A 15,486-nucleotide genomic window follows, 5' to 3' on the forward strand; every position below is an offset into this window, starting at 1 on the left:
AATTGTGCAGCTGGAAGAATTGTCAAAACTCAAAATGAGTGATGGAATCATTGAGAACAAGTATAATGGGAGCATGTGTTGGATAAGCTTTTAACAAAAAGCATATTTATCCTTGTTTCTGTTGGCATTACTATTTATTCATTTATGGCTAATTTATTTTCTGTTCCTGTTGTGAATACTGTATACTCCCGATTATCCGAAGTGATTGGGGATTAAATTTTTGCCCGGATAATCGAAACCCCGGCTTAGATGAATTGAATGTTACATTCAATTCATCCAAGTTGCATCCTTCTTTTTTTTTTTTTAATTATTATGATTATAACTAATTTTCTTCTCAAAAAACAGTCTATATTCCGTGAACTTCATTTCTTTAATTCACTTTATGTTTCTCGGTTATGGTGTATCTAACAAACTTTTATTTTTCTAACTTTGTTACTTCTATATCGCTCCTGCACGATACGCATGATGTTGACCTTTTCTACGCACGATGTCTACGCACGTCACCTGTACAGAGAATAAGCCCGGGGGCTTATTCTCTGTACAGGTGACGTGCGTGCAGCTGCCATGGTGCAGAAAGAAGACTATACTGTGTATGCCAAAGCTTTAATTGATAGTTAGTGTGTACTCCAAAAGTAACTGGAAGAGAACGAACATTAAAATAAACACATTCGGAATGAGCCAAACTTAGAGGTATTCGATAAAATTGCAGTAAAACCTTGTCCACTTGAATTTGATCCTCGGGCATTCAAGCATGGATCTCAATTATTGACCCATAAGAGAATTTTTGTAATTCCTGACAATAAATCTCCATAGTTGCCTTATAGTTCAGTTGGTAGCTTATTAGGCTTTTAATTTAAGAGTACAGAGGTTGGAGACCCCTTCACTTCAGAATTTCTTATTTTATTTATTATTTATTTTTTTGCCCAATATTTATTTATTGTTTTCAAATATGCTGTAATACAAACGAGTCCTAGCAGAATCCCTGATACCTCTTGGAAATCCTCGAGTTCCGTGCAGTGGTGTGAAGGAGTTCTCCTTGTCTGGATTTAGGTCCTCCCTTATTGGGCCTGGAGCCCTTTTCAATTCGGAACCCGAGTGCATTTCATCTGCTGCGCCCTCCTAAGAATTAGTCCTGGCTCCAGAAACCACGTGGCCGACCGGGCTAGCCGGGTGGGTAAAGTGCCTGCCTAGCAACCCAAAGGTCGCCGGTTCGAATCCCGCCTCGAGCTTGGATCAAAGTACTGCAAAAACCTTGGGAGGTGCATTATGGCCACAGAAGCCGATGAGCCAACAACTACCAAAAAAAAGAAAAAAGAAACCAAGTGAAACAGTATGAATTTTTTATACTTGCTCACTATATAATGCTTCCCTAGTAACTGCCCGGATGGCTCAGTCGGTAGAGCATTAGGCTTTTAACCTAAGGGTCCAGGGTTCGAGTCCCTGTTCGGGCGAGCAATTTATTTTTATTTTCCTTATGAACATAAAGTGGTGACAACAACGAACTTTTTGCAAGCATACGAAGTAATACATTATATTTGTACACAGTAAATCTCTATGGGTATTTTTTCGGTTTGTATATGTACACTGTAGTGTACTCAAAATCCCTGGCACCAAGCACGGGTCAGTTACTTACTGACCCATAATAGAATTTTTGTACTTCCTGACGATAAAACTCCATAGTTGCCCAGATGGATCAGTCCTTCGCGTATTAGACGTTTAACTTAAGGGTACAGGGATAAAATTGAAGTCTCCCTCTTCACATATACATTTCATCTTTTTTTTATTTTCAAATATGCTGTAAAACAAAACGGGCCTTTGCAGAATCCCTGATACCTCTTATAAATCGTAGTGTTCCAAGCAGTAGTACAACAACAGTGTGGGGGAGGGAATTTCGAAGGATTTCGCCCTGTCTCGATTGAGGTGCTTTGTTGGGACTGGACCCCTTTTCAGTTCGTAACCCGAGTGCATTTCACCTGCTGCGCCCTTCAAAGAATTAGTCCCGGCTCCAGAAACTAAGTGAAGCATTATGAATTTTTTGTACTTGCTGACTACAGGATATCTCTTCAGCAACTGCCCGGATGGCTCAGTCGGTAGAGCATTAGGCTTTTAACCTAAGGGTCCAGGGTTCGAGTCCCTGTTCGGGCGAGTATTTTATTTTATATTTTCCTTGTGACAACTTTTGGCATGCGTACGAAATAATAAATTATATCTCTGTGGGTATGCGTTGGATTTGTATATGAAGTACACTACACTGAGTATACTCGAAATCCAGGGCATTACTTACTGACCCATAATAGAATTCTTTTTCTTCCTGACAATAAAACACCATAGTCGCCCGGATAGCGTATTAGCCTTTAACTTCAGGGTATAGTGGTTGAAGTCCCTTTTCATTTGTGAATTTCTTATTTATTATTATTACTATTTTTTCCCAAATAGGTTGTAATACAAAACGGGTCTTAGCAGAATTCCTGATAGCTCTTGGAAATCCTAGAGTTCCATGCAGTGGTGAAACAACAGGGGGGGTGGTTGCGAAGGAGTCCTCCTTTGTTGGAATCTGAAGCCCTTTTCAGTTCGTAACCCAAGTGCATTTCACCTGCTGCACCCTTCTAAGAATTAACCCCAGGGGCTCTCATCTGGTGAATATGTGCTTGGCACACCCAGGGTCCTGAGGTATCATCATTCTTCTCTTTCTTGGTGATTCCCTTCCCTTCTACTTCTGACTTTCATTTTCTCTCTCTCTCTCCCTCTCTCAGGGTAATTCAATTTTTTTTTTTTTTGGCTGGTGCAGCATACACCTCAGGCTTCCTTGGACTATATGTCTATTAATAATAATAATTCTTATTATTAACCCCAACTCCAGAAACCTTATGAATTTTTGTACTTGTCGACTACAGGATACCACTTTGACAACTGCCCGGATGGCTCAGTCGGTAGAGCATTAGGCTTTTAACCTAAGGGTCCAGGGTTCGAGTCCCTGTTCGGGCGAGCAATTCATTTTTATTTTCCTTATGAAAATCTGAAACTTTATCTGGGAAAAAAAAAAAAAAAAAAAAAAGGATATATAGATATAACAATACAAGCAAAATTTTGGGTAATTTTCCAGGTTTGCTAAACACCAAAATTGCTTTTATAACAAAATATAACTTCACAAATTCTCCGTTTGAAAAAGCCTTTTTTCCTTCACATTTTATACGCTAAAAGCATGGGCTGTTTACATGTTCAGGAATACCCAAAAGTGCATTAACCATTGGAAATAAGCAAAGTATATAGTAGTTTAGGTCTACTCAAGAAAAAAAAAAAGAAATGTCTAATTGAATTAAAAATAGATTTTGTATTACCTAAAAACCCTTCATGGGTTTGTAATTTTCTAAAAAATACAATAATATTTCTTTATTAAAAAATTATATGTTACTATGTATTATCTACTTTGTAAATTGTAATTTTCCTATGATTTCAATTGCCTAAGATAAAATTCATTTTAGTATCTTCTATGAATATGAAATTATCTCAGGCAGTATGCTACCGTGTACTATTGTAGCATTGCAGTGACATCTATCGGTGGCGTGAGTATAATGAAATTACTGAGAAATATATAACTTCTGTTGAAGTCATAGACTAATATAATTAGCATTGACATGGGGTACATCATACATGTAACGAATATGTGCGATGCACTGGACCCTTAGTCAAAGAGGGGCCCATAAACAACCTTGACATCCTTATATCTAAATAATAAAAATTAACGTTGTCTCCCCAAAACTGAATGGGGGAAATCGCCCTTGTTCTACTTCTACTATGTTACCAACACAAAATTGTTGAGGGAAAGGAATTTACGAGGACAATCTTTTAATGTTACATATTAAAGGAAATAAATCTTTTGGGTGTTCTTCTGGGGCAATATAAATGTAATACTTTAATAGTATCTACGTTGCTTTGTACATGTTTCAGTTGTTGTTGGGTTTTAGGTCCATCAGCAACTTAGACCATACTGCACGGTATATATGTCTGTAAAGTGTGTGTGTTCTTTGGTCTTGCTGTTTGTTGAACGAAAATCCGAGTTTCCGGGAGGAAAAAACCATGCTACCCTCTCCTGAGACCGACTAACTCAGCCATGTTGTAAAAAGACCCATAAAAATTACTCGCGTCATTGACAGGATTTGAATTTGGCTGTTTTCCACCCGGAAGGACGATGATTATACCCACTGTGCTACTCACGAGGGCTTTCCTACCTGGTTTTTTAACTTTATAACCTCACCTCCTAATGTGCCAATAAAACCCAAACCAACCAGTCAACCAATCAGATATTTTTCTCCTAATTTCCTATTTAGCATAAATTTAGCAATTTCGAAAACATTGGGGAGTGGATTTCCTTTACAACATATCGTAATCATTTGGAATGTAATAAAAAAATAATAATAATATAGAAGAAAAAAAGAAAAGGTGAAACCACAATCATGCTGGAAAAGAAAATAACAGCTTATATCCGGGTTCCACTGAAAATAACCGAAGGTCAGCCAGCTAGTTCGTGATTAACATGTCCTAAATTGAGCGATGAAAAAGCAGCTATCTCAGATATTTCATCCCCCTTTCTTCAAATGGATAATTTTCATGTTGAATTTTTTTAAATTTAATTTACTGTACATATGTAATTTGGCTTCACAATCATTAATACAATATTATTTCATTTTCTAAATGAGTTTTATAAGAGTATTTAACTATTAATCAATCCAGCTAATTAAAATGTAAGCTGTAGTCATAGAAACGTAAAACTGTATATCGTTGTGTAAGATTAAATTTGTGGAACATGCTAGAATTACTTTCGATAACAAATCTACAATCCATTACGTATTTCGAGTTTTTTCAAGATTACAAAGCAAAGTACAGTAATTATTCTTCGATAGAGTGAAAGAGAGAACCTGTTTCTCAAATTACTTCTACTGCTACTAATTATTTCCGATAAGTGATCCGTAATGAATTTTTCAAATTAAAATAAGGTAATTATTCGTTCTCAGATAGATAAATAACCTTGAATTTCAAAAACGTCTAGTATTATTTTTCGCCAACCAAGTGAAAAAAAATTGTTTAGAGGAAAGCATTTCTAGTTTTTGTATAACTGCCATGTTTTCTATATCTTTTAATAGTAACAAAATAAACAATTATAATTTTATTTAATCGAAATTAAAAATACCAAAATTATGATTAAGCTGGGTTTACTCACATGTTTGAGCACCTAACTACCAGAATATCCTTATACTGTAGTTGGTTTCTTTCGGGAGGAAAAAAAAAAAACAATCATACCGGGATTTTAGCCCATGCCTGTTCTACCAAAGTAATTGCCCAAACCTTAATGTCTATTAATATATTCTAATTAAAAAACTAAATCACTAGAGAGAAGCTCGACAACCAGCCAACGATTTGTTGGGAGAATACCATTATTTAAGAAGCTTAACACGCACGTAATAAATTATCCCAAATCATGCTATCGATTAAATCTTCCTTCTAAAAGCGTTCTACTACCACGATTTCCTTTATAATATATGAGATAGAAAAACTTATAAAATTAACGGTGTTACTTATCAAATTATGGCCAATAATGATGGCGCTAGTGAATGAAAGAACATTAATCACAAAGTTCGTCTGCTTTGTTAATGTAATTTTACAATTTTTACAGCTTCGGGAAAAAACCGCATGTGGGCGTGCTTGTCGTTGCTTGAAAGGAAATTATTGAAATTATAAGGTGTAATACATCGTGTACAGCATTATATTTTAGTGCACTGAACACATTCTAAATGTTACTTATTTTTAAGGGAACACAAAGGCATGTTCTTTTCTTGAACGTCCTTTATGAGTGTAAGTATGCAATTCTCTTCTAATGACCGTTAAAAATATATCAGTAAACGCCTAATCTTCGATCATTATTTATATAATGATTTTAAGATATTTATTAAATCTGATGCAGAACAGTTACAAGAAACTACAGGATGCCCGAAAAGTCTGGAACCAATGGGATTTACGCTTCATATGCTTACTCTCATTTACGATATGTGTTCAACGTGTCCACCCTGACTCTCCACTCATTTTCTCAGCCGGTGTACCATGTTTGGATTCTTCTCAGCATATTGGGATCGACAGCAGCACAAGCCTTGGTAATTCTCTCTCTCTCTCTCTCTCTCTCTCTCTCTCTCTCTCTCTCTCTCTCTCTCTCTCTCTCTCTCTCTCTCTCTCTCTCTCTCTCTCTCTCTCTCTCTCCCTCCCTCCCTAAGATGACGAAGATCTCGGATAATTACAGCATACACCTATGCCTTCAGGAATCCTCAAAATGAAAAGTTCAGCGGGTTAAAGTCAGGTGATCATGGTGCCCACTCCACTGGTCCGTCCCTGACGACCACTAAGAAGGACTATCTCCACCCTTTCATCCAGTGTTAATGCCATTTTTAACCCGTAAAGAAAAACATATTTTTACAATTGGTTCCAGACTTTTCGGATACCCTGTATACTGCCTTCTAAAAAGTATTCAGATGCCCCTTTTCATAAGCCATTGGTCCTTCCCCGATAAACAAGTAACTCAGACTAGTATTTAAGGGATGAGATCAGAATCCGGTGCTCTTGACATGTACATGACATTAATGAGCAAAGTTCCGATCTGAGCCCTATGGAACCTGGTAGCTCAACTAATTGAGCTACCAGGTTGGTTGAAGGCCTGCCCAGGAGGTTAGAGTGCGTCTAAACAGGAAAAGAGGGACCTACTGAAGTAAGGGGCAGCGACGTCATTGCGAAACCATGTATCCGAATATTTTTTGGAGGGTAATATATTTATTCGTTTTGGTTTTGCTGTATTATCGGATATGAGTTCTTTGTATTTGCATGTTGTCATATCTTGAAAAAATATAGCAATATATATCTGTAATAATTAAACTGGTGATTTTAATAAAATAAATTTATGGTTACTTTTTTGGGCTTTCTCTGCAGCCAATAATCTTGACAATACACCAAAATTTTATTAAACACGTCCAGAATCTAAGTGGAACTGATCACCATGCTGGTGTAGATGTACAGTTACACTTTTTGGTGAAAGTTTGTGGATAATATGTTCATTAATGTCAAATGTAATTCTCAATATTTGTATATTTATTACTGAATCTCTTGTAGCATTGCAAAACTGCTTTATTTATATAATGTAATGTCCTAAAATAAATACACATTCTTCTCGGAAAAATCCATATTTTGCGCCGCACTAATAAATTCTGTACTGCTCCTCAAAAACTACTGATATCACAGCGACAGGGATTGCCATAGTTACCTTGACACTTTGACGTTGTGCAGAGTTGCACGATAAATAGACAACCTTGTACAATAAAAAGTTCCATTAGTTATACAAAACATGCTGTATATATACTGTGTAACAAAAATTTTGGGACACTGGCGAATTAACAATGTTTATACAACAATATGTGTTGTAGTAGATCCAAAGATGCTGGGGAGGGTAATCATATGGGTATGATCCAAGAGCCCTAGCGGCTCTTCGATTTAACTTTGGTACAACAGACATGTTCACGACAACAGCCGAGGTACTGCCGTGATCATGCTTTATCTAAAACCAGTCGTATTTGCATATCAGAATGATGTATAATTAAATTATACACCATGTTACCAAAAGTATTGCGATACCGAGATTGGTTCCTAAATAAACACCATTGGAGAATTGGATTGACCATCGTGGAATCTTGATATCAATTTACGACACATCTTTGGGATGAGTTAGAAGGCCACATCAAGGCAAGCCAAGGTGCCCTTCTTTGAGGGCGCAGCTGATTATTCCTTTGATAGAGATATGGAGAGCGGATGAAACACATTGGTAAACAGATGCTACTGAAACGAATGGAAATTAAGCCCATCTATGGGTTAATTTCCGTCGAAAATCCATTTGTAAACAGCAATTTCGACATTCATTTTCTTAAAATGAGCTGGTATCCGAATACCTTTGAGGGTGTGATATAAATAGTTTGAAAAATAATACAAGACAATTAAATTTGGTATGGAAGTGCATTATGGCATGGTTCAACTACCTTGTAGTAAACGTATGGTTAAAGCATGCTTTTTCTAAAGTATGTTAATTATCTCGTGTGTATCTGAAAATGAGTATTTAGTAGACGAGGTGGTAGACCTTATTATGTACAGTATATGATATGATTACCTCCTGAAGGCTCTTCTCGTCTAACTTGGATCAAACCCACATGTTCATGACACCAGTTGAAATTGTGTCATGAACACGCTTTACCTAAAACCAGCCATATCAGACTTTCTTGTTTACACTACGGCACGACCACCAGGTCAGAGGAGTTTACAATAAATCATGAATACAATCGTTAATACACTGCTCGACAAAATTAGCAGAACACGTAGAAAACGTGGTGTAACTCGTGGTATAGTTCTGTTCTCTGATGAGTCCCATTTTAACCTACAAACAGTTTTCTAGGCAACAAGAATGCAGTACTATCCCTCTAACATCAAAGGAAGGGACACTTACGGTGAAAGATGTTCTCGTGTGTGGCGGAATAATGATCAACAGCCGAAGCCCACTTAATGTTTATGATAGGGGTATCGTAACTGCACAGAGCTACCAAGAACAGATCCTCGAATCTATGTGAGACTTTTAGGAGTGCGGTTGGCCCAAATTTTCTTTTCATGAACGAAAACGCCACTGCACATGGAACTCAAGTGGTGGAAGAATTCCTTGAAACTAAAGGTATACGACAACTGCCGTGGGCAGCACGATCATCAGACTTAAATCCGATTGAACATGTGTGGGAGGCACTTGGGCGCCGACAACCAACTCCTCGGTCACTTGGTGAGCTAAGGTCAGCGCTGGTGGAGGAATGGGATTTGTTGCCACACACTCTTATAGACACGCTTATATTGAGCTTGATTCACCGCTGTCAAGCCTGTTTAGCCGTTTGAGGGGATCATACGCATATTGATATCATGTGACCATATTTTCGAGCATCTTGTATCGACTTCTGTAATGTGACCTTTTTGGTAATTTTTATACAATCCCTATAAATGCCCCTTATACGAAGTTTTTCGCTGTCTCCTCATTTTAACGTTATTCTATGGTACACCACCACCATACCAAATTTTGTCCCGCTTCATCGCAAGCTGCATGAGTTACACCACGTTTTCTACGTGTTCTCTTAATTTTGTCAAGCAGCGTAGTATTTGGCAGTCACGGGCTAAAACCACAGTCCTCTCAAAGAGCGTGTGCTACATCACACTCGCCCCTGACCACTCTGCTACATCAGGACTAATCAGTTAAATGAATTTCCGTTTAGTTTACAAAGGATCAATGTGAAAACTCGGTTGTACCTTAACTTCTGTTCACAGTGTATTTAAAAAGTAAAGGTTGGAATATCGAATGTAATCTGAAATTGAATTCTTAATTAAAAGCAGATTGGAACCAATTTAATAACAGAAAAGTTGTTTAAGCTATTAAATCTTTTAATCGAAGATGTGTTTCTCAAAAAATAGCTTTCCTGAGCTAAAAAGGAAAGTTATACCCACGTACGAGTAATTCGAGTCAACGTATTCTATTCAGTGAATGTTCTTCATGGATAAGATGTTGTAAACAGATTTTTTTTACATCTTTTGATGGGATTTGGCTCATTCAGTAGCTTCCACTACACCGCACGAAATAAAATCAATAACTACTTTGAATTATGTTCTGCTAATAATAGCAACTTGCAAGGCGGCAGTGATGTTGTAATGGATAAAAGGAGTTTGGTGAAGAAATCCGCCTAAAACAAAACAGAAACATAATCTCCTTTTTGACAAACAGTAGGGGGACTAAAATCCCAGTTTATTTTATGGATGGAAAATAAAATAATAATAAAATACAATATAATGCATAAACGTAAATATGAATTAGAAAACTTACAGACAATTAAAACTTAAAAAATATGCAATCACTTATCAACAAGTTGTTGTTATTGAGTTTTAGGAGCATCTGTGACAAAGCCCATATTTTTCTGGGGTAGATTTTCTGTTTGCTGGACGAAATACCAGTTTCCGGGAGAAAAAACCATGCTGCCTCACCTGAGACCGACTAACTTGGCCACGTTGTGAAAAGATCCATAAAAATTCCTCCCATCATCGACAGGACTCGAATTCGGGTCTTTACCACCCGATGTGGGGAGGACAGTGATTCTACCAACTTTGCTACTCACGAGGGCTTATCAATAAATAAAGATTATTCGGTTATAATACGTTTATAATTTTCAAATCCAGTAAAATAAATAAAATTTCAAACCTCCACTCCACAAACAAATAATAATAAATAAATGAATAAATAATATTATCATTTTAAAGAAAAACGCATTTAGCATGTATCGTGTTTGAAGGAAGGTACCCATAATGCAATAAATTTTATATATCTGTCGGTAGATGTCTCTGTGTGTTTCTATAAAGGAGACTTTTTTCTTCGATAGACGGCGCTAGTTATTTTCGAATCTATTTTTTAATTTTCAAAACTTACATTTTGAAATGTGACCTTAAATGTTCCTTTTTGGGAACTGCTTCTCCAAAAGGGCCGGCGATGGATGGAACTCGTATCTTTTCCAAAGGTCATAGGACCTTTTGGAAAAGCAGTGTTTTGTAAAATGCAGTGTTATATCTTGTTGAAAAAATATTTCTTATTACGTGTTCTAAAATGAAAAGAAATTTTTTTTGTTCCATTGATATAATCATGCAAGCAAAATTTTTAAATAAATTCCCATGCCGGAAATCGAACCCGGGCCTCCTGGGTGAAAGCCAGGTATCCTAGCCACTAGACCACATGGGAGGTTGTGTTTGTGTTTTGTGCTGGAAGGAAGATAAGTGACAATTCTCTGTGGTATATACTTCCAATTGGATCTTAGATTGTGTTGTGCACAATTAGCAAATAATTGTAGCATCAATCAAAGATTCAATTATTATGTTTATTATTATTTACTGTAATTGAATAATTATTATTTAAACTCCCGCTGTAATTTAAATCAGATTTATTACAGTATATACAAAGTACTACCAAATAAAAGACGCTACAGCAGTAGTTTCCGAACTGTGTGCCACGGCACTCTGCTGTGCCGTGAGATTACGAAAAACTCCTTTGATTTAAATTGCAGACACACTTTAGATGTGCCACGAATATAGCGTCTTTTAATCATAAGTGTGACCTCAGTGAAAAAAGTTTTCCAGATCCTATTGCAGTAGCACACTGTCATTAACAACCCTGCCAAGCATTGTATCGTCCGAAAACTTGGACATTAAGCCAAGTATATGATATCAAAATTATTTTTTGCATCCAGTTCCTTTGTGACCTTATCATAGTATCCAATCAAAATGGTCAGACAAGATACTTCCTAAACAAACCCATGTTGTCTCTGAACTATAAACTGCAGTCTTCTCTAGATGATCTTCCATTACTTCTTTGACCAGACTCCATTATATCATTGAACCGAACTCGTGGGCTCCACTAATAACATTAGTCCACGTAGAGCAGTGTCCATTTATTACCATTCTCTGCCATCTCCCACTCAACCATCCCTTTATCCATTGCAGTAACTTGCCCTTAATGCCACACTGGTCCAATTTGTACTGCAGGCTTCCATGTGCAACATTATCAAAAGCTTTCCTGAAATCCATGATGGTATATGATATCAAAATTATTTTTTGTATCCAGTTCCATCGTGACCACATCATAGTATCCAATCAAATTGGTCAGACAAGATCTCCCCTTAACAAACCCATGTTGTGTTCTGAACTATAACTGCAATCTTCTATAGATGATCCTGCATTAACCAGTGATTCCATTATTTTCCTGGAACAGAAGTTAAAATAACAGGTGTGCGGTAGAACAGTGATTGCAATCACAGTCCTTCCCAGCAATTAAATCCTGGCAATGACGAGAGGAACTTTTATGGGCTTTTTTCACTCCTTGGCTGAGTTAGTCGGTCTCGTGAGAAGATAGCAAGGTTTCCTCTCCCCCGAAAGTTGGGTTTTCATCCAGCTGTTTTTCTGAACGAAACGACCATAGAAATATTTTCATTGGTATAAAAGTCTGTTCTTAATATGGTGCCCTCGTGGGTAGCACCGTTGGTAGAATCGTCCTCCTACCTACACCGAGTGGAAAAGATCCGAGTTCGAGTCCCGTTGATGACGAGGAATTTTTATGGGCCTTTTTCACAACGTGGCTGAGTTATCAGTCTAATACAAGGGTAGCATGGTTTTTCTCCCGGAAACTCGGGTTTTTCGTCCAGCAAACTGGAACTCGACCACGGAACACACTTAATTTACAGACAGCATATCGGAATAATATGGCCTTAGTTGCTAATACCCTTAAACCCAACAACAACAGCCCTTGTATGACAGGTTACTGTCTTCAGCAGGTCCGTCTGTCTGCCTCTGCATCCAACCGCTTGGAATAACTCCGCTCCCAGTGGATGGATTTTCATGAAATTTTATATTTGGGTATTGTTTTACTCAGTTGCGTCTTTCCAGATTTTATTAAAATCGGAGGCAGAAGTCCAGCATTTTTTCTTTGTTTTTTCATTCATATCACATGGGATATTTATATATACGATATACGGTAGCTAACGCTCTGGATATTGTGTTTGTTGCCTGTGGTGATTGGAGGAATCAGTGAAAATGGTTCTTGGTTTTCATTAACTCCATGGAAACATGAGCTCGTTTTTATTTTTGTTATCAGTTTACTAAATATATAAAAAATGAATTAATTACGTATTTACCAAAAAAGCAAATTGGTCGGGTATTATTTGAAGACTAAAATATGAAAGGAAATGAAAATATGAAGTGAAATGAAAAGAAAATTTGTTTATATTTCAAAATTCCATAATTCACAAAAAAGGTTCATTATACACTGTTCTGCCACTTTATTAGATACACCTATCTAGTAGCGTGTTGAGAATCATTTAGCCTTCCAAACAGCCTGAATTCGTTTAGGCATGGATTGAACAAGATGAAAATGTTGAGCAGGAATGGAGTACCATGCAGACATGAGTATGTCACACAGTTCCTTGAGATTCGACGGAGGTGTAGGTCTGCAGCGAATAGCCCTTTCCAGCTCATCCCAAAGATGTTCAATAGGATTGAAATCCAGGGAACTCAATGGGCCACTGCAGCAAAGAAAAGTCATTGTCATGTTTCTGGAATCATTCCATAGTGATTCGGGCTTTGTGCACCAGCGCATTATCCTGCTGGAAATAACCATCTGATTGAGGATAAACTGTCAACATGAACGAATGCACATGGTCAGCAACGATGTTTAGGTACGATGTGGCATTCAGACGTGAATCTATGGTTATCAATGGACCCAACGTGTGCCAAGAAAATTCCCCACACCATAACACTTCCCCCACCACCTTGCACAGTAGTCGTCAGACATGACTGGTCCATGGATTTGTGTTGTTTTCGCCAAATTCCAATCCTCGATAATCCAGTGCTGGTGTTGCTGTGCCCACAGGAGGCGGGCTCTCTTGTTCTTCATTGATAACAAAGGTACGCGATGTGGCCATCGACTGTTGTAGCCCATTCGCAACAGAGTGCGACTAGTGGTCCGTTGCGATATTTTGTTCTGCGCACCAAGGTTGTATTCTGACGTGATGTGCGACATTGTGGCCCGTCTGTTTGCTTGCGCATTTCTAGCCATCCTCCTCTGACCTCTCTCTCATCAACAAGCGATTTTCTTCCAGAGTGCCGTTGAGAGGATGTTTTTGGTTCGTTGCACCATTCTCGATACACCCTTGAAACTGTGGTGCGCGAAAAGTTCAAGAGAATTGCCGTTTCAGAGATGCTTCGTCCAGCACGTCTTGCACCTACTACCATGCCACGTTCGAAGTCCGTTAGATCACTCCTTTTCCCCATTCTTGCTACGGTTTGTACGCTTAACTGATACTAGAAAGGTTTTTCTGTTGCATTTATATCCACAACTGTGGTCATGTGACTTGCAACGTTGTGGGACGAATCATTTGTGTGCACAGCAGGGGTGTACCTAATAAAGTGGCAGAACAGTGTATATCAGCTGGGCACAAACGCTACACAAAGGGCCCGTACGATATGCACAGTGAAGCCGCACATCACCAGCAGAAGATTTTGCTGTTTGCTGATATCATCCATTACGAACTTTATCTTTTAGTCAATACACTGCTTTTGTTCTCTCTTTTTTTTTTTTTTTTTTTTTTTGTCTTTTACTCTAAAAATGTGAAAGAACATTTTTGGTCACCTGATGTATAAACACAAATGATGATTGGCCAAATATTTCTTGTCATCCTGCATTTTAAAAATTTTAGATCTGAGAGCCAGCAGACTTACTGTGGATGGGTAATGAGCCAGAAGAAGGTCCACCTCCAATAAATTGATTTTTATATGAAATATTTATATTAGTTCATGCTTCTCAGTGGGACAAAATAAGATTTCGCAACGTCGATAATGCGTAGTGAGCAACTGAGACAAAAGGTAGAGATAAAAAAAAAAAAATTCCCATGCCGGGAATCGAACCCGGGCCTCCTGGGTGAGAGCCAGGTATCCTAACCACTAGACCACATGGGATAATGTTATTGAAGTTTCGTTAAAACTATATACATATTGTAATTCTGAAACGTACCAAATTTAAGTTGCCCTTTCAGGTTCTCAAGATGAACTATAGCGCGGAGAAAAATAACAGGCAGCTCACAGTAACTCATAGGCCTTCCATAGTGTTATTTCGGAAGCCAAGCGAATGACCATCAAACTCGTGTTAGTTTTTTCCCTATTTCAAAAATAAAAAAACGTTCTCATGCCGGGAATCGAACCGGGCATCCTAGCAACTAGACCACATGTGATTACACATATTTGACTCTCTTTACAAGCAAATAATTTGCAATTCCGGAGCCAGTCCGACATGCAATCCGACCATACTTTTCCTCTCAAAAACAGAAGCCCTCAATTGTGCAATTGAAAAGCAGCATGTTGGTCGTGCCTTGACTTGGCTTTTAAAATCATACCATCTCTAGGATGACTTGGAAACAGTTATAATTCTTTAAGTCGCAAGAATAGAATTCTAATGCCCAGATAACACGTTCAACAGAATTGCCTCAACAGCTCAACAGAATTGATCACCTCAACAAATGCTAGACGCCGATTAACATGGTGTAAGGAGGGCGAGTCCTGGACTATAGGGCAATGGAAAGCAGTTCTATGGACAGACGAGTCGAGATTCGCACTCTGCCAGTCTGATGGCCGTTCTTGGGTGTGGCCAATGCCAGAGGAACAGTTTCTGATTGTATCCTCCAAACAATGAAGTTTGGTGAAAGCAGTGTGTTGGTATGGGGCTCCTTTCAAGAATTGGCTTGGGCCCATTAGTCGTAATGGACAAAACCGTGAATGCTGTGCAATACCAGGCGATCCTGGACAGTTATGCACTTCCAACATTATGGCAATACTTCGGGGTAGGCCCAT

General features: G+C 38.0%; 5 non-coding genes across 5 annotated transcripts; 3 read left to right on the forward strand and 2 right to left on the reverse strand.

Moving 5' to 3' along the window:
* Positions 1-1,378: 1,378 nt before the first annotated feature.
* Positions 1,379-1,451, forward strand: TRNAK-UUU (transfer RNA lysine (anticodon UUU)). The gene has a single exon. It is a non-coding gene; the product is annotated as a tRNA-Lys (tRNA).
* Positions 1,452-2,072: 621 nt separating this feature from the next.
* TRNAK-UUU (transfer RNA lysine (anticodon UUU)) lies at positions 2,073-2,145 on the forward strand. Its single transcript has one exon. It is a non-coding gene; the product is annotated as a tRNA-Lys (tRNA).
* A 767-nt stretch (positions 2,146-2,912) lies between these two features.
* TRNAK-UUU (transfer RNA lysine (anticodon UUU)) lies at positions 2,913-2,985 on the forward strand. The gene has a single exon. It is a non-coding gene; the product is annotated as a tRNA-Lys (tRNA).
* A 7,777-nt stretch (positions 2,986-10,762) lies between these two features.
* Positions 10,763-10,834, reverse strand: TRNAE-UUC (transfer RNA glutamic acid (anticodon UUC)). Its single transcript has one exon. It is a non-coding gene; the product is annotated as a tRNA-Glu (tRNA).
* A 3,692-nt stretch (positions 10,835-14,526) lies between these two features.
* TRNAE-CUC (transfer RNA glutamic acid (anticodon CUC)) lies at positions 14,527-14,598 on the reverse strand. The gene has a single exon. It is a non-coding gene; the product is annotated as a tRNA-Glu (tRNA).
* Positions 14,599-15,486: the final 888 nt, after the last annotated feature.

The sequence above is a fragment of the Mastigoproctus giganteus genome, chromosome 7 (assembly GCF_048544385.1).
Source record: "Mastigoproctus giganteus isolate SK-2022 chromosome 7, ASM4854438v1, whole genome shotgun sequence".
Classification (NCBI taxonomy): domain Eukaryota; kingdom Metazoa; phylum Arthropoda; class Arachnida; order Uropygi; family Thelyphonidae; genus Mastigoproctus; species Mastigoproctus giganteus.